Consider the following 19,459-nt stretch of genomic DNA (forward strand, 5'->3'; position numbering starts at 1 on the left):
CAGGAACCAAGACGGCACCAACCCGCCAGCTGCAGGCTCACGTGGTTTATCGACGTCCGAACAGCCCGAAGCACAAACCAAGCTCCCTACTGAAGAAACCGCAACCTAAGGGCTGGTCTGGACGTGTGTCGCTCAAACGTTTCCCGTTCAGTGACCTCGCAGGGGGAGCCCCTGGGGCACCTCCTGCCACAAAGCTGACGCGGAAGGAAAGCGTCTCCCTGCTCCAGCGGGGAACAGTGGAGGCGCTTGGTCTGCCAGGCCCATCAGCAAAGCCAGGGCTGGCGAAGCCAGTGAAAGGGCTGCAGAGCACCAAGCCTCTGCTCTGCAGGAAGCCTCCTGAGCCGCCACGCGCACGGCCCGATTGAGAAGCACTTAATGCTGGAGCCCCAGCGCAGTGCGTGTCACACCAGACTTTCCAGCTACGCACACCCCAAGCTGAGGCCAGTGTGAAGCGCATTGTCACTGGCTAACCCTGAATGTGGACGCTGGATTTGAAAGACTCAGGAGCTGGAAAAGTGAAGAACTCTCTCACCGCACTCACACAACGAGCACGTGGCTGATAAATGCACCGTGCAAATGGGTGTCAGGTACTAAGTCACTGCGGACGTTCTCCAGACGTCCGTGGGAGGCCAGTAGGTGGAATTCTAGATGCTCAGGTTACAGGCGACACATCCGCTGCATCTGTGACAACCCACATCTCAGAAGAGTTAAATGGTTGTAAATCAGACCCCAAAGATATGCTGCTTGTGCGTTTGATGGAGCTGCAAACTTCTCTGGAAGATCTGGTGGAGCACAAGCTTTGCTCGGGGAAAGGTATAACCCTAATCTCTCCTATACACGCTGCAGAGATCGTTTTAATTACTGTACCCAGAAAGATAATGGAGCAATAATTAAGCAATCAGTTTGCAAACACGTAGAAGACAATAGGGTGATAAGTAAGAGCCATCATGGATGTGTCAAGAACAAATAGTTTCAAACCAGCCTGGTAGCTTTCTTTGTCAGGGTAACACGCCTTGTGGGTAGGGGGGAAGCAGCAGAGGTGGTACATCTTGACGTTAGCAAGGCTTTTGATACCGTCTGACATGACCTTCTCATAAACAAACTAGAAAAATACAACCTAAGTTGGTGCAGAACTGGTTGGAAAACCGTTCCCAGGGAGTCATTATCAAAGGTTCACAGTCCTGTTGGAAGGGATAATGAGTGGTGTTCCGCAGGGATCAATTCTGGATCTGGTTCTGTTCAATATCTTCATCAGGGACTATTTAGGAAAGTCGGGACTATTTAGAAAAGCTGGACGAGCACAAGTCCATGGGGCCGGATGCGCTGCATCTGAGGGTGCTAAAGGAGTTGGCCGATGAGATTGCAGAGCCATTGGCCATTATCTTTGAAAAATCATGGCGATCGGGGGAGGTCCGGACGACTGGAAAAAAGCTAATGTAGTGCCCATCTTTAAAAAAGGGAAGAAGGAAGATCCAGGGAACTACAGGCCAGTCAGTCTCAGCTCAGTCCCTGGAAAAATCATAGAACATGTCCTCAAGGAATCAATCCTGAACCACTTAAAGGAGGGGAAAGTGATCAGGAACAGTCAGCATGGATTCACCAAGGGCAAGTCATGCCTGACTAACCTCATTGCCTTCTATGATGAGATAACCGGCTCTGTGGATGAGGGGAAAGCAGTGGATGTGCTATTTCTGGACTTTAGCAAAGCTTTTGATACAGTCTCCCACAGTATTCTTGCCAGCAAGTTAAAGAAGTATGGGCTGGATGAATGGATGGTAAGGTGGATAGAAAACTGGCTAGATGGTCGGGCTCAACGGGTAGTGATCAATGGTTCCATGTCTAGTTGGCAGCCGGTATCAAGTGGGGTGCCCCAAGGGTCGGTGCTGGGGCCGGTTTTATTCAATATCTTCATTAACGATCTGGAGGATGGTGTGGACTGCACCCCCAGCAAGTTTGCAGATGACACTAAACTGGGAGGAGTGGTTGATATGCTGGAGGGTAGGGATAGGATACAGAGGGACCTAGACAAATTAGAGGATTGGGCCAAAAGAAATATGATGAGGTTTAACAAGGACAAGTGCAGAGTCCTGCACTTAGGACGGAAGAATCCCATGCACTGCTCCAGACTAGAGACCGAATGGCTGGGCTGCAGTTCTGCAGAAAAGGACCTAGGGGTTACGGTGGACGAAAAGCTGAATATGAGTCAACAGTGTGCCCTTGTTGCCAAGAAGGCTAATGGCATTTTGGGTTGTATAAGTAGGGGCATTTCCAGCAGATCGAGGGATGTGATCATTCCCCTCTATTCAGCACTGGTGAGGCCTCATCTGGAGTACTGTGTCCAGTTTTGGGCCCCACACTACAAGAAGGATGTGGATAAATTGGAGAGAGTCCAGCGGAGGGCAACAAAAATGATTAGGGGGCTGGAGCACATGACTTATGAGGAGAGGCTGAGGGAACTGGGATTGTTTAGTCTGCAGAAGAGAAGAATGAGGGGGGATTTGATAGCTGCTTTCAACTACCTGAAAGGGGGTTCCAAAGAGGATGGATCTAGACTGTTCTCAGTGGTAGAAGATGACAGAACAAGGAGTAATGGTCTCAAGTTGCAGAGGGGGAGGTTTAGGTTGGACATTAGAAACACTTTTTCATTAGTAGGGTGATGAAGAACTGGAATGGGTTCCCTGGGGAGGGGGTGGAATCTCCTTCCTTAGAGGTTTTTAAGGCCCGGCTTGACAAAGCCCTGGCTGGGATGATTTAGTTGGGTTTGGTCCTGCTTTGAGCAGGGGGTTGGACTAGATACCTCCTGAGGTCCCTTCCAGCCCTGAGATTCTGTGATTCTATGATTCTATGATCAGTGATTTAGATCATGGCGTAGAGAGGACACTTATGAAGTTAGCGGACGATACCAAACTGGGAGGGGTTGCAAGTGCTTTGGAGGACAGGATTAAAATTCACAATGATCTGGGCAAACTGGAGAAATGGTCTGAAGTCAATAGGATGACATTCAATAAGGACAAATGCAAAGTGCTCCACTTAGGAAGGAACAATCAGTTGCACACATACAAAAGGGGACATGACTGCCTAGGAAGGAGCCCTGCGGAAAGGGAGCTGGGATCATAGTGGATCACACCCTAAAAATGAGTCAACAGTGTAACACTGTTTCAAAAAGCAAACATCATTCTGGGCTGTATCAGCAGCAGTGTTGTAAGCAAGACACAAGCAGTGATTTTTCCGCTCTGCTCCGCGCTGATTAGGCCTCAGCTGGAGGGTTGTGTCCAGTTCTGGGGCCCGCATTTCAGGAAGGATGTGGAGCAATTGGAGAAAGTCCAGAGAAAAGCAACAAAAATGAATAAAGGTCCAGAAAAAGGTCATAGATCCTGAGGGAAGATTGAAAAAAACTGGGTTTGTCTAGTCTGGAGAAGAGAAGCCTGAGGGGGGACATGAGAACAGTTCTCAAGGACATAAAAGGTTGTTGCAAGGAGGAGGGAGGTAAATTGTTCTCATTAACCTCTGAGGATAGGACAGGAAGCAATGGGCTTAAATTGCAGCAAGGGGGATTTAGGTTGGACATTAGGAGAAACTTCCTGTCCGGGTGGTTACGCACGGGAATAAATTGCCCAGGGAGGTGGTGGCATCTCCATCATGGGGGATTTTTAAGAGCAGGTTGGACAAACACCTGTCAGGGAAGGTCTAGACAATACGTAGTCCTGCCATGAGTGCAGGGGACTGGGCTAGACCTCGCGAGGTCCCTTCCGGCCCTACAATGCTGGAATCTGTTCAAGCTGCAGACTCCTGAAAAGACGTTTAAAAAGCCGTAAATTCAATGTCTTCTTTATACTCTTTTTCTCAGCAGGAGTCCAAAAAGCCTGAATGTCTTGATGAAAATGGAAAATGAAGTTCAAATTAGTGCAACCTGGGAAAACCTGCTGGCTTTCAACGAGCCATCCTTCGCTGTTGTCTTAAAATTACTGCCACCATTATTACAGTGGAGTCGCATCATAGGCGCATTTAACTTACGCAATTTTAACTATATGCACTCGGCAAAAAAAGAAAAGAAAAATAAATGTAAATACGGTACCTGTAGTGTGGGCGTTTCCGCCCGCTATTCCACTCAATGAGCGTTTGACTATATGCGATTTTCGCCTTACGCGCTGACTTCAGAACCTAACCCCCACGTAAGATGCGACTCCCCTGTACTGGCTTTGGAGAGTCTCTACCGAGCAGGGGCGGATCTAAGGAGTGAGGCTGGTGGATAACTTTGCTACAACATTCAGAGAAGACAATCGCTGTTCTCTCTCTCGTAAGTCTACTGATGAAACCACTTGGGTTATGAGCCAACACCATCCAAGCTTCTGCTACCACAGTCGTAGATTTTTGTCCAGCAATGCAAGCTACCCTTGGATCAATCAGAGAAATAGTCATTGAAAAGGTACTGGAAGAAGCAAAGACTTCAGTCCAGAAGTTGACTAATGAACGCACTAATATTGACTCCTTAAGTGAAGAGGACAAGAGGTGTCTGTTAAGCCAGCTGAAAATCTACAACCGCGACTTCTGGATTCTGTCAGCCTCTGTGTAGCTTTTCCAGATGCCTTCTCATAAAACGCCAACAGAGAAGTGGCATGAGGCACTACCAGCCACGGGGCTGCCATGTGATCAGGACAGAAGAGAGGATTTGACCCCAGAGTGGAATATCATACGACGAACAAATGAAGATTTGGCTTCAGCTTCTTCTTCATCATCATCGCTAGTAGCGTGACCTGATCTCTGGGCTGTTTCCTGGGCTGGCAGAAGTAGGAATTCATCTCCTGCTGCTCCCAGTCACAGCACCTCCGGTCGAGCGTCTCGTTCCTCACCGACCAGACCGCTGTGTGCTGGGAGGAGTCGCCTTCTGCCTGGCCGGAAGCGGGAAGGGAGGACCCTGCCGTGAAGGCCTGGCAGAACCGGGCACAGGAGAAGCCACCCAAGGGGACCTGGCGGCATTCGACACGTCCAAAATTACAGCCAGAAGCCAAGAAGGCTGGAGCTGTCGTGCTTCACGGAAGGCTTGAGGAGCCAGCGCTGATGCGGGTGATGGTTTTACAGCCCGAGTTAAAGCTAATAAAATGGCCACAACATGTTTCTCTGTTGTTACCATGGTGCCATACAACCCCCCCTGCACCCTCACGGGCTCACCCCTCAGCCCTCACCCCCTGTGACTTCAAACACACACACACCCATTTCAATTCCTGGGGAAATACGGCTTTGAAATCACATTCTCCCAACAGCTCTGCTGGTGCCCCTCACTCCCGACCTGCAGCCCCCCTGCGAGCCCAGCCCTGGGCTCCCCACAATTCCTCCAGCTCTGCCAGTGCCCCTCACTCCCGACCTGCAGCCCCCTGCGAGCCCAGTTCTGGGCTCCACCCCTCCCACCCACTCTGCTAGAGCCTTTTTATTTCCCCAAACCATAATTTATTTGACCAGTATCAACTCTTACAGCAGGAAGCATCTGGGACCCAGGACTCCTGGGTTCTATCCCCTGCTCTCGGAGGGGAGCGGGGTTTAGTGGGTTAGAGGAGGGGGACTCAGACCCAGGACTCCTGGGTTCTCTCCCCGGCTCTGGGAGGGGAGTGGGGTTTAGTGGGTTAGAGGAGGGGGGCTTGGAGCCAGGACTCCTGGGTTCTCTCCCCGGCTCTAGGGGAGTCCTGCCAGCCCAGCTGTCTCTGCTGTTGTTCTCTTACCCTGGCAGAGCAGTGCGAGGATGATTTCAATGCAGAGCTTGGTGGAAGGGAGCATCTGGCTGGCTCCTGGCACCCACATCCTCCCGCTCCACGGCTCTGGGGGGCAGCCAGTGCCTGGACTGACGGGCTCCGTGATTTGCTTCTCTCAGTGGGTCTCAGATTGCTGCCTGGGAAGGTGTTGCTGGGAAGGAGGGTGGGGAAATGACTAAGCAGAGCAGGGGAGTGGGGACTAGTGGGTAGAGCGGGTGGGGCTGGGTGCCAGGACTCCTGGGTTCTCTCCTGGCTCTGAGAGGGGAGTGGGCAGCTAGTGGTTAGGGTGGGGTTGGGGGATGTTTCCAAGTCACTGCCCGTGGCCGGCTCTGATAAGCTGGTGAAAGAGGAAGTGAGTTTGGGCCAGGAGCCATGGGCTTGCGGGAGGGGCATTTTACTAACCAGCCCCCCTCTTCCTGGGCATCTCATTGTCCCCACAGCTCTGCCGGTGCCCCTCACTCCCGACCCGCAGCCCCCTGCCAGCCCAGCCCTGAGCTCCCCACAGCTCTGCTGGTGCCCCTCACTCCCGACCCGCAGCCCCCTGCTAGCCCAGCCCTGAGCTCCCCACAGCTCTGCTGGTGCCCCTCACTCCCGACCCGCAGCCCCCTGCTAGCCCAGCCCTGAGCTCCCCACAGCTCTGCTGGTGCCCCTCACTCCCGACCCGCAGCCCCCTGCCAGCCCAGCCCTGGGCTCCTCACAACTCTGCCGGTGCCCCTCACTCCCGACCCGCAGCCCCCTGCTAGCCCAGCCCTGAGCTCCCCACAGCTCTGCCGGTGCCCCTCACTCCCGACCCGCAGCCCCTGCTAGCCCAGCCCTGGGCTCCTCACAGCTCTTCTGGTGCCCTTCACTCCTGACCTGCAGCCCCCTGTTAGCCCGGCCCTGGGCTCCCCCCCCCCCATCCCAGCTCTACCAGTGCCCCTAAGTCCCAACCTGCACCCCCCCACCCAGCTCCACCCCCACACCACACAGAGCTCTGCTAGTGCCCCTCAATCCTGATCCACAGCCCCTCTGTTACCAGATTTGCCAGTTACTCTGGGGTACCTCATTTATTAGGGTTACTATTCTGGGGGGGTGTCTGTAATTCTATCAATCTGCTGCTTGTGTCACGTGTGTGTTCATACGGAGCTGCAGGTCCCCTCCCGATGGAGCGATCCTGCCCCCCCCACGCACACAGAGTCTGTGCGGACCGGGTCCATCAGCGCTTTCAAGGGGAGCCAGGTTTGTGATCAGAGGGTTGAAATTTAAAACTGTTTCTTGTGGTTGGGGGGTTCCGGTTCAATAACACGATGCAAACCCGGCTCGAGCCCCCACCCAGTGACCCGGGACACTTACATACCAACCCCCCCCCCCGGCATCTCTAGGAGGCAACACTTCCCCTCTCGCAAGCACAGAGTCTGAGTGTAGCAAAAGCCTTTTAAGAAAGGAGGGAAACAATGTGGCAAACACCACAACCAGGATTCATAACACAAACCCTGAGCAAAGACCCACCCCCAGGTGAGTGTGGCAGCGTCCTTTTCCCCTCAGGGTCTTAAGTCCAGCAACCCAGCCGTCACCCCTCCCACAGTTTCTGACCTTGGTCAGTGCAGCCCCAGAGTTCAGAAGTTTATCTCCCAGCCTGGGTGGAAGTGGGGGGAGGTCTGGGGGGGGGGCATCTTACATGCTCCGCTGCTCTCTGGTCAATGGCTGATTGCAGGCGTCACCGTGAGGTTCTGCTCCAGTCTTCACTGCCAGCTGGGTCTCCCCGCAGCCATCCTGCTATTTGCTCCTCTCCACCAGCCATGGGGGCTTCTCTAACAGCCCCCCCAACTGCTAGCTCACCCAGAACCACTTGCCCAAAACAGGTCTAATGTTTAAACCTAACTATCAGTGAGTTTAGCGCTGTAGCATCTAACAAGACTCCTAATGGAATTAAAGTTAGTTCCATTAATATACAGTGAAAAGAGAAGGGGTGTTTGGCACCCACTTCCCTTGTCTAGCGAGTGCTGCTAAGTTGAGGGTGAGTCCCTCCGTCATAAAATGCCAAGTACAGTTCTACTGCCCTTGATTCACATCACCAGGATAACAACCCTGTGTTACTCCTGTCCCGATAACAAAGAGACTGGGGATCCCACAGCAGCCAAAGTGACCGTTTGGGCAGGGTGGGTCATGCTAGTCCCATCATGCTAGGTGGGGTGGGTGGGCCCATGCAAACGAGATCAGCCCCTGACGTCCTTTTCCAGGGTTCACCACCAGACGTCAGGGTAGAGCCCATCCTGACTCTGCTCACATCAGCACGAGGTTTTAGTCCTTCAGTAGCACCGTAGGCAACAATCCCATTTCCCCCGGAAATTTTGTCCTTTCCCTTTTCAGCTGGGGGTTGCTCTGCAGAAACATCTTCCTGAGCCTCTTTCTGGGTTTCACCTGAGTCCAGAAGAACTTCGGAGGCAACGGACGCACCCTCCGTCCGCGCACGCTGAGAGGCACCTTCCCTCTGCTCCCCAGGCCAAACGCTCCCCCAGCAGATAAACGGCCGTTCTCAACACCCCCAGAGCTTGGCATTTCCTCCCCTTGTTCCCAGACAAGCGTTTGGAGATCGGGGGAGCTCCCTCCATGGGCAAGTCATTACCCCCGACAGACACGGGCTTAGGGCCACTTCCTGCCTGGCTTTTAGCTGAGTCCAGAACCGCGTCTGGCACAACTGGCAAATCCTCGGTCTTTCCGCCTGCGCCACAGACAGAGCGTTGGAGCCATTTTCTCCCCCAGCAGCGAATCTGCTTTTCTGACTAGACCAACAGTTTGAACGTCCCTCCCCCTTGTCACAGACCACAAGGCTGGTCCCAGGGGCTCTGGGGGTTATTTAAAGGGCCTGGGGCCCCCCTGCTTCTAGCGCCCTGGCCCTTTAACTAGCCGAGGGAGCCCTTGGAAAGCGACGGGGCTCCAGTGGCTGTTTAAAGGGCCGGGGTGGTAGAAGCAACGGGAGCTTTGGACATTTTAAATAGCCCCCAGAGCCCCGCAGCCCTACCCCAGGGCTCCAGCAGTGGGGCTCTGGTGGCAAGCCCTGCTGGGAGCCCCAGGCCCTTTAAATTGCCCCATGGGGAAGCTGGGCCACCCCAGTGCGGAGCACCAGCTCCTGCCCGTACGCCGAACCGGGGCTTGGGCACGGGGCCCTCTTGGGGCAGGGCCCGATTCAGGGGAATTGGGCGAATCGCCCTAAAGCCGGCCCTGATGCTGAGGGGCTGGCGATCGTATTTTCGACAGGGCCCCGATCCCAGCTGGGGCAGGGCCTGGCTCTCGCCGTGTCTGGGCAGCGCCTGGCTCGACAGGGCCCCGATCCCCTGATTTTATGGTGGCACCTAGAGGGTGGCGCAGAGGCTCAGGGGTAGCCTAGTGTCTGGAAGACCCTGGTTCAGGTCCCTCCGGCCTGGCTGTGTAGATTGAACTCAGGGGGAGTTCGGTGCTGAAAGCCCTTTGCAGCTCTGTGCCGGTATAAACAGGAGCTAACAGCCCCTTCTGGGGTAGTGGGAGGTGCCCAGAGGCTATGGGGTGGGGGGGGTTCGACAGCCAGTGCTGGGGGGATGGGAGGCCTGGGACCCTCCAAACCATTTGTCTGTTGCCCTGTGGGGAAAAATCGCCAGAGGCGAGGGCCGGCGTACAAGCCGCTCTCTCTCCCGCCTGCCCTGCCAACGGGGCAGCCGCTGAGATCCCACCGAAAACTGCCCCTGGGGGCACTAAAGCCAAAGCAATGGAACGGCAAACCGCCCACCAGCCGTCCCGCCTCATCGGCACTGGCGGAAAGCCGCATTTGGGCTTTTCTACCCGCCACGGCCTGGTCCCTGGGAGAGCCCCGCAAAGCGCTGTCGTGCTGAGCTAAGCAATCACAGGGGAACCAGCGCGCCAGAAAGCCAGAAAAACTTGCATTTAGTTCTAGGAATATGTTAACTCAGCTGCAGGTTAATTACTAGTCTAGTCAATTAATAGATCAGTTAGTAATTACTATTTAAATTAACTGTGTTATATACTGGTCAATTAATAGAGAGGTTGCTAATGTATTACTGGCTTAATTGAAATATTAGCTGGGAAACAATTATAGTCAGTAGGTTAGCTAATAAATAGCTTGCTATCACGGTGATAAATATATTAGCAATTAATAAAGTAGTTATATTTTAATATGTTTATTTTATTATTTATTTTATTTTAATGTGCCAGCTGGTTAATTAATCCAGTAGGTGATTAATAGATTCATTGATTAAATATTTTGTTTAATTAGTTGTTTAATAAATACACCAGCCAATTAACAGACAGAAGTTAACCAGTCTTGTTTAATGTTAGCTAATTTATACACTAGCCAATATGTATTATTAATCAATTGATTGTCTTAATCAAAATAGTATATGATTAATTCATATAATATGGAATACACTAGTGAGTTTATTAGAATGAAAGTTAATATAGTAGCAAGTTAATTAGCGTAAGTTAATTAATACAGTAGAAACTTAATTAATACACCGGGCAACCGATTACTATATGGGCCAATTATTATTTCTTTGTTAATTGAATGATTTATTTTGAGAGTATTAGAAACAAATTGTTGAAATCATTTCATAAATTAAATTTTAAAAGACACTTTCTGGAATCAGTGAAAATTCTCACTTTTTAAAATCAATGTTTATTTATTATGAAAATCACTAGAAAAAAAATCTATGTAAGTATTTTAATAAATTCAATTTAAAAAATGCCTACTTAGTAATAAAAGTTGCAAAATGAAACTGCTTCCTAAAGAAAATTCAAATGCTTGTTAGTTCTGTTTATTAACTACTTTAATAATTAATATTGAATGTTCTAGAAATTCATATGTATTATTTCTATTAGGTAATGCTGTGACGATGCGGTTCTGGCGGGACCCAGCTGAGAGTGCCAATTCAGGACCAATTGCTCAAACAGGGCAGTCACAGCCCTAGGCTGGGGTTTTTCCACCCCTAAGGCAAACCAAACCAGCCGGACAAAGAGGACTTTGGTCTCACCCCACTGGCTAACCACAAGTCACACAAGCAATTTCCTTAGACACTCCAGTCTCCCAGTATCACCACCAGTGCACTCGTCCTGGGGATGAATGGTTATGAAAACCAACACCCCAATAAAAGAAAAAGGTTCTCTCGATCCCAAAGAATCAAGATCCAGACCCAGGTCAATATACACATCAAATATTACCCACAAATCACGCTGTTGCCAATCCCTTAGAATCTAAAATCTAAAGGTTTATTCATAAAGGGAAAAAGGTAGAGGTGAGAGCTAGAATTGGTTAAATGGAATCAATTACATACAGTGATGGCAAAGTTCTTAGTTCAGGCTTGCAGCAGTGATGGCATAAACTGCAGGTTCAAATCAAGTCTCTGGAGAACATCCCCCGCTGGGATGGGTCATTCAGTCCTTTGTGCAGAGCTTCAGTTTGTAGCAAAGTCCCTCCAGAGGTCAGAAGCAGGATTGGAGACAAGATGGAGATGATGCATCAGCCTTATATAGACTTTTCCAGGTGTAAGAACCTCTTTGTCCTCACTGTGGAAAATTACAGCAAAATGGAGTCTGGAGTCACATGGGCCAGTCCCTGCATACTTTGCTGAGTCACAAGGCGTGTCTGCCTTCTCTCCATGGGTCAATTGTGTAGCCGATGGCCCTTTAATGGGCCATCAAGCAGGCTAGGCAGGGCTAACACCAACTTGTCTGGGATGTTTCCCAGAAGCACATCACCAACTTGAAATACAGACAGTATAGAGCCAATACTCATAACTTCAACTAAAAATAATACATGCACACAGACAGCATAGTCATAACCAGCAACCCATAACCTGGTCCTAGACACCTTATATGACCCCCTTTACCCAAGATTTGGTGCTACTACAGGACCTTGGATGCAACCCATGTTCTATATGGTCCCAATTTATATCAATAACGTCACACCCCAACGCAAAATTGATGCAGGAAGGGATGACAAAACATCACTGACTGCATCCCAAGAGCTCCCCCTCCTTGGGTCTGTCTCACTACAGCTAGTGTTGGGCTAGAGGCCGTATCAGTGTATAACAGAAATGGTTTATCAAAGTCATGTTCAATAACATGATTGAATCTCTTAACAAACTTAAGGTAAAACCTGGTTTGAACAACAGCGGATTGGATCTGCTTTTGCAGCAGGGTTCCTGTATATTCCATGTGATCTTGCCAAGAGCTAAAGAACAGAGCTACTTTATCCATACAAATTTTGGCAAATGTTTGGAACCCAATTAACATCAAGTTAAGATCGATATTAATGTTTATAGTACAGGAATCTTGGCATTTAGCCATAAAATCAATTTGGTAGTGTGCCTTAGTTTCCCTTTTTATACAGCACGTTAGGTCTGGAGTGTCTTTTCTTCTATGAAAAGTTCCAAGATTGTCTACAGGCATTAACAGTGAAACATTAGTATAACACGGCCTTTTAACATAAAGTATGTCTTCATGCATTACTCTCAACATGTTTAAGGGATTTTCCACAAGATTAGGCACATTGCACATTTTTACATTTCTTGGTAATGCAACACATTAGTAACAAACATTACCATTAGCAATAACAACATTAGCAATCTGCCATTAGGCAGATTTCTACACAATCCCCTTTCAGGCAAACTTACAGACTTTCTAGAGAACAAGTTAGAAGCATTCTCCTGCCCTTGGCCATGAACAAGTTCAGGAATCTTTTCCTTCTTGCTACAAGTTGTCAAACTGTCAGTAGGTAACACAATTAAATCACCTTCCTGCCCTCCTTGTGCCCTGGCTGGGGTATCACCCTGATCAGACAGAGTTGCTGCACCCTTTTCCAACCACACATTAGCAACTGGCAAACTACAAGCACCAGAATTGTCTGTTCTCTGGGATTTTGCTAAGACACTAACTGGATGCAACCTAGTCACAGTGCCATTCTCCCCAGCAGACACAAACTTAGGACCATTCCCTTCCTGGGCTTTAGCTGTATTTACAACCAACTTCGAGACAACTGAATCACCCTCAACCATCACAGGCTGAAAGGCACCTTCTGTCTGCTCCACAGACACAGAAGAGCCGGAGACACATTCTCCTTTACCAGACACACAGCTTGGGATCTCATTTCCCTTGTCCCAGCACACAGGGCTGTTCACAGACAACTGCTTGGAGATGGGGGTAACTTCCTCCATAGGCAAGTCAATACCCCTGACAGACACAGGTAAGGGACAGGGACAGGGTCACTCATCTTCCACTATCCCTGTCTTCCCAAACTGCTGATTAGACAAAGCCATCAGCTCACAAGGCTGCCTAGGCTCCTTCAAACTTTCCCTACCAGGCACATTGCCACTCCCAAGAGATAAGCTGCTGCTTTTTTCACTACACTGAGCTACTTCCAGCAAATCACAGTTACCCATTTCAGGTTCACTTTTACAAGCTGCACTAGCCAACAATCCATTACCCATTACAAATTTACCCTTTCCTTCCTCAGTTAGGGCTTTAACCTGACCATCTACTTTAAACTGCTCCTGAGAAACATTTTCCTCACCAATGAGATCTTTCTGCTCTTGATCTAACTTCAGACTTCCTTCTGAGACATTAGACAGACATTCAGAAACTTATCAGAGGGGTAGCCGTGTTAGTCTGGATCTGTAAAAGCAACAAAGAATCCTGTGGCACCTTATAGACTAACAAACGTTTTGCAGCATGAGCTTTCGTGGGTGAATACCCACTTCTTCGGATGCAAGGTGAATACCCACTTCTTCTTGCATCCGAAGAAGTGGGTATTCACCCACGAAAGCTCATGCTGCAAAACGTTTGTTAGTCTATAAGGTGCCACAGGATTCAGAAACTTCATTCCCGGACACACTGCTTTTTGACACAGACAAACCTTTGGAGCAACTCACCTCAGGCAAATCATTGCTCACAATAGACACAGGTTTAAGATCATTCCTCTCCTGTGACTGGCTACCTGAACTGAACAAAGCTTTAACATTTTCCCCAATTAAAAGATCTTTAGGCAATAACTTCCTGACGCCAGCTATCACTTCATGCTGAGCCCCATTCCACTCAAGGTGGATTCTGGCTAAAGGCACATGGACCGTAAACTCACAGAGGATCACAACATTCACACTCTGATTTGGTAAATAATCTTCCTCTTTGACTAGATCTGCTTTAACAAGAGTGATGTTAGAAGCCATAATTTGCCCTATTGACTTTTACACTCTCTATGAATTTTCCATTACCACTCCCATCCATAGCACTGGCACAATTTATGGGGCCACCCCCTACTGAACCCACAGTAACAGCATTGACATAAAAGGTGGCATTGTTGGGGTACATTTGGTTACCCCCAGACAACTGCTCAGAATTATACAACATACCAACATTGTTACAAACTGGACTTTCAAGAGGATACAATTTCTGCTGTTCTTCCCTTGCTTTTTTGACTTGGAGCTGGAGTCTAGCAGTTTCTTGTTGCATCTGTCGAGTTTTCTCCTCAGCAGCCAGCAGCTCCAGACACCCCCAAGTTGTTGGGGACTCTGGTACCCCAAACGGCAAAGTTCGTTGTCTGACCATGAGAGACAGGCAACACCAGCAAAGTTCAAACATAATGCTCTTTATTGAAGAGTGCACACGACAATAGAGAGCGAGCTCGTCTCCAAAGAGAACCAGCTAGCTTCTTTGCAAAATTACCTAGGTTTATATAGACAGCTCCGTCGCATCATCCTAATTGCAATTACCTAGTTAAGTAACCACCCCCTTCTTTTGAAACTAGAAACTGTTACCATACATTCTTTTTTAATGTTCTACAAGATTAAATGTTTTACATGATTTATGATACCTTAACAATCACTAATCAATCTGAAATGTAATTGTTAGGAATAGACATAGAACAGAAACAGGGAGTACTGCACAGGGAGTCTGGAAGTTTGGAATCTTGGCTTCTTATGAGTTCTTTAAACGAATTGTTTCTACCTCAGTACGTTTGGTACCATGCTAGGAATACAGTCCCTTTCTTATCTCATGGTTGCTTAACTTTGTGAGAGACAGACCTGCAACTCCCTGGGACTTTCCACTTACAAATTACCCATAAACCTCTGTTAGGCAGTTAGCTTGACTTTGTTCAGGTTGACACAACTGGCTTTGGGTTACATTTTATTTAGGCCTAACAATATCCCCTCTTTGTCCCTAGAGGACCGTAACGGGACTCTTGGGACAACAAAACTACTGCTTAGGGCAGAGTCGAGTGCCCATCCAGCAGCCACCTCGGATCATAACATATAGGACCAGCAGGCCACAAATTATTACAACTGCACTGCGGAGCAAGTTGTGGAGCCATCCTCCTATGTTTGGGAACCAATTAAACAGGTTACTCCACCAAGACTCACTTCGCTCCCTTCCATGGTCCTTTGCCACTTGCACGATGTGATCCGCTCTCTCCCATGTGGCATTGTACATATCAGGGACATAAACACAACACTCTTGTCCAGTTAAAGCACATGTTCCTCCTTGTGAGGCCAGCAAGATGTCCAGTGCCAAGCGATTTTGGAGAACCAGTTGTCTCAGTTTCTTTTGTTCAGTTGCCAAACCTACCAAGGCTGTGGCAGTGTCATTGGCCATTATTTCTAAGACCCCTTGGAGTCTCATGACTCCCTCCCCGATTCGCCAAGTGGTTCCTCCACAAGCAAATACAAACCCTGCACAGGCACCCGTCCAGTCAGTTAGGGCCCGCCAAGTAAGGGGACGAGATTCTTTAACATCCTTCTCCGCCCCCCTTACATTTCGGATTTTTCCCGTGGGTAAATGCGCGTGATAAACCATAGGGGGTTCTAACCAAGCCAAGTAACAGGATCCACTCCATGATGGAGGGAGGGCTAGATATGCCTTGTTACCGCATACCTAGTATACTCCGAAAAGGGTGGGGAGAGTTTTTGCTAACCACCTGTATCTTCCAGTCCAGGCTGGGAGAAAGGAAAATCCAGTTGAAGAAGAATGAGTAATATCTGTAGAAGAATTTGTAGCACATAAACATAAAGCATGATTTGAGAAATTATACTGGAGTGTGCAGGAAGAAACAATAGTTTCTATTTGCTTTTGTCCTTCATACAAAAAACGGTGCTGACCATGCATACTACATTTATTTCCAGAAAAACTATACCATGCAGAGGAGCAAGACCTTACCCCGTCCACAAGAGATATGTCAGGACCTCACTTGGACCCATAACGAGTGCCATTATAGTAAGCTTTGCACTCACTATTTCCTAGTGCTACCTTTCCATTTCTTAAAATACACCACTAGCCAACTCTTTTCCAAACTATCAGGTACCTATCTTTGGAAATACCAGTGTCAGCCCAAGTAATGTTTAAATTTCCTGAGACATCCTTCCATGATGGAGTCCAGGTTATATTCATAGCACTAAGGGGAATAGGAACCATGGGGAGACCCTTTTGACTATCTGCAGGCATGAGTGAACACACCCAACACGAGGTATTCCGCAAAGCTGGCATTCGAGCCTTCATTTCATGGGCAAGGCGAATAAAGGTATTAGAACTATAAGATACTAAAGTTTCAACTTGCCAAAACCCCAAAAAAGAAGAACAACAAATAATAAACAAAATAAAAACAGAAAACCCCATGCTAATAGGTTGGGCTGTCCTTTTGGGAAAAGACACAACCGAGTTACGGTTCCTTCAGTTGCAGTCGAAGCTTCAGGTCGCCCACAGGGGTAACAGTCCATTCATCTGGGGCACTGCTGTCGTCTGCTTCTGGTTCACCCGGTTCACGGTGGGGTGAACGTGCGCGGCACCCGCGAAGTCCGACGTCGTCTACTTCAGGGGAACCTTTTTCCAGGTCAGGTTCCCGAGCGGTGCTCCTCTTGACTCTGGTGTGGTCGGGCTCACCAGAAGGATCTCGAAGGGTCCCAGCCACTGTGGTTGGAGTGGGGTCTTCTTATATGCTTTTACCCACACAGAATCACCTGGCAAAAAAGAATGAACAGCTTCCCACAGTGGTCAGGATTGGGAATGTGCAGAGTACTGTTGCAATGTTACTAAATGGCGCTGTAATCCCTGTACATAGTTCTCTGTTTCAGCTGTCATGTCGGAGTCACTAGGAATTGATATCAAAGGGGCAAAAGTTGGAGGCACGTGTCCAAACAAAAGTTCATAGGGAGCCAATTTGGTTCTAGCATTAGGAGATGTTCGGATAGTGTAGCGTGCAAGAGGCAGAACCTTTGTCCATGTCAGCTGGAGCTCTTGGCACAATTCCATTCATACGCTCCACCTGGCCCGAACTCTGGGGGTGCCATGGAGCATGAAAAGCCCATTTTGTTCCCACGGCTTCAGTAAGTTCTTTACAAATCTTTGCCGTGAAATGAGTGCCTTGATCAGAATCTATTACTTCAGGAGGGCCAAATCGTGGGATCACTTCATTAAGCAATATTTTGCATACTGTGGTTGCAGTAGCTCGGGCTGTAGGATAGGCTTCCACCCATCCCGTTAGCTGGTCGACTATAACCAACAAATGCCGTTTCCCTTCGGAGGGAGGTAAATCAGTGAAATCAATCTGTAGGTGCTGCATAGGTCTGTGTGCCCACTTGCGCCCCCCCGGCGGTGCCTGTTTACTTACACCCCTCGGATTACATTGTTGACACAGGGCACACCTCTCCACTATTCTTCTAGCTACCTCATAAAGTCCAGGAGAAACAAATTGTCTCAGAACAATTAGGGCCATCTTATTTGCCCCCAAATGTGTGTTACTATGAATTTGTCGCACTACTTCACCCTGATGACTTTTAGGCAACACATAACGACCATTATATTCCCAAAGTCCGGTTGAGTTAGGCTTAGCTCCCCACTTTTCCCAAAGTCTTTTTTCACTCTCCGAGGCTCGCTGTTGCCAGGTTAAAAGCGGAGAACTCACAGTCAACTGTGTATTTTGTAGGGCAGCTGCCTTAGCAGCCTCATCTGCAAGCCGATTTCCTGCTGATACAGGATCAGTTTGTTTGGTGTGAGCCCGGCAGTGAATAACTGCAATCTCTTTAGGGGCTTGAATAGCTTGCAACAATTCAGCTATTTTTTTTTCCATGAGCAATTTGTGAGCCTGAGGAAGTAATGAATCCTCTCTCCTTCCAAATAGCTCCGGTAGCACGACACACCCCAAAAGCATATTTAGAGTCAGTATAAATATTAACCCTTTTTCCTCTGGCGTATAAACAGGCGGCAGTTAAAGCCTGTAATTCAGCTGACTGGGCGCTTGTCCCTGGTGACAAAGGTTTTCCTATCAATACTGTATGACCATCTGTAACCGCATATCCAGAGTGTCGAACACCATTTCTTACAAAGGCAGAACCATCTGCAAACAACTCTAACTCCGGATCAATTAAAGGAACATCCGTCAAATCAGGTCACGGAGTAGAGACCTGATCCAAAACCTGCAAACAATCATGCACCGTTCCCTGTCCATTTTCAGGAGGTAGCAGGGAAGCTGGATTTAAAGTTGCACACGTCCTTAGAGTAACGCCGGGGGTCATTAGTAGAGTCACTTCATACCTTGACAACCTTTGATTGGTTAAATGTTGATGCTGCTGTGAATCCAACAAACTAGCCGCTGCATGGGGAGTGTGCACTGTTAAAGGATGTCCCAAAACAATCTCTTGAGCCTTCTTCACTAATAATGCAGCCGCTGCCACATTCCTAAGGCAGCCAGGGTGTCCCTTAGCCACTGGATCCAATGTCCTGAAAGGTATGCCACTGGCCGCGGAGCATTTCCAAATGACTGGGTTAGTACTCCCGAGGCCACCCCCTTTACTTCATGCACGTACAAATCAAAAGCCTTATTGTAATTGGGTAGCCCTAACGCGGGAGCTCGAATGAGAGATTCTTTTAGTGCTTTAAAAGCATTTAGCTGCTCAGGGTTTGGGTGTAGGGGCTCTTTGGTCTCTTCCTTAGTTAGTTCATGTAAAGGCTTCAGCCATTCACCAGCCGAAATAATCCAAGGACAACAAAATCCACTCTTGCCAATAAAACCCCGCATGCCTCGCTTAGTGGTAGGAAAAGGAATGTTAACAATAGCGTCAGTTCGTTTTGTGTCCAGGCTACGGATTCCGGGGCCCCGAGTGTACCCAAGGTACTTTACCTCCTGTCGGGCCCATTGTAACTTTGTGGGACTGACCTTACGTCCTTTCACTGCCAACTGATTGAGTAAATAGACAGAGTCAACTTCATTGTCTTCTTGAGTTTTTGAAGCCACCAAAATATCGTCAACATAAGTCACTAGGGTAGAGGCAGCTGGCAGCTGAACATCTTTTAGATTCTCTGCTAAAACTCTAGCAAATACACCCAGGGCTTCCACGTAGCCGTGAGGCGTTCTAGTCCAAGTGAGTTGTCCCGGGGAAAACCTCTCATACCCTTTTCCTGCTGTACCCGGAACCCCCCAAGTAAATGCAAAAAGATACTGTTTTTCTGGGGCCACCGGCACAGAGAAAAAGGCGTTTGTCAGGTCCATGCAAGTAAACCACTCTGCTTCAGGCGGTACCATTGCTAAAATAGTACTTGGGTTTGGCACCACAGGATGTTCAGGAATCACATCCTGGTTAATAAGTCTCAAATCCTGCACCATTCTATATACAGGTTTTCCATCAGAGCCAAGCTGTGGTTTTTTTTACAGCCAGAATGGGGGTGTTACATGGAGAAATACACGGCACCAAAATTCCTTTGTTCTT

At 48.7% G+C, this 19,459-nt stretch overlaps 1 protein-coding gene across 1 annotated transcript in view; it reads right to left on the reverse strand.

Moving 5' to 3' along the window:
• The window catches only part of LOC120390560, an 81,080-nt gene that overhangs the window by 9,533 nt on the left and 52,088 nt on the right, over nucleotides 1-19,459 (reverse strand). The gene's annotated exons all lie outside the window — the stretch shown is intronic.

This window comes from Mauremys reevesii, linkage group 24 (assembly GCF_016161935.1).
Source record: "Mauremys reevesii isolate NIE-2019 linkage group 24, ASM1616193v1, whole genome shotgun sequence".
Classification (NCBI taxonomy): domain Eukaryota; kingdom Metazoa; phylum Chordata; order Testudines; family Geoemydidae; genus Mauremys; species Mauremys reevesii.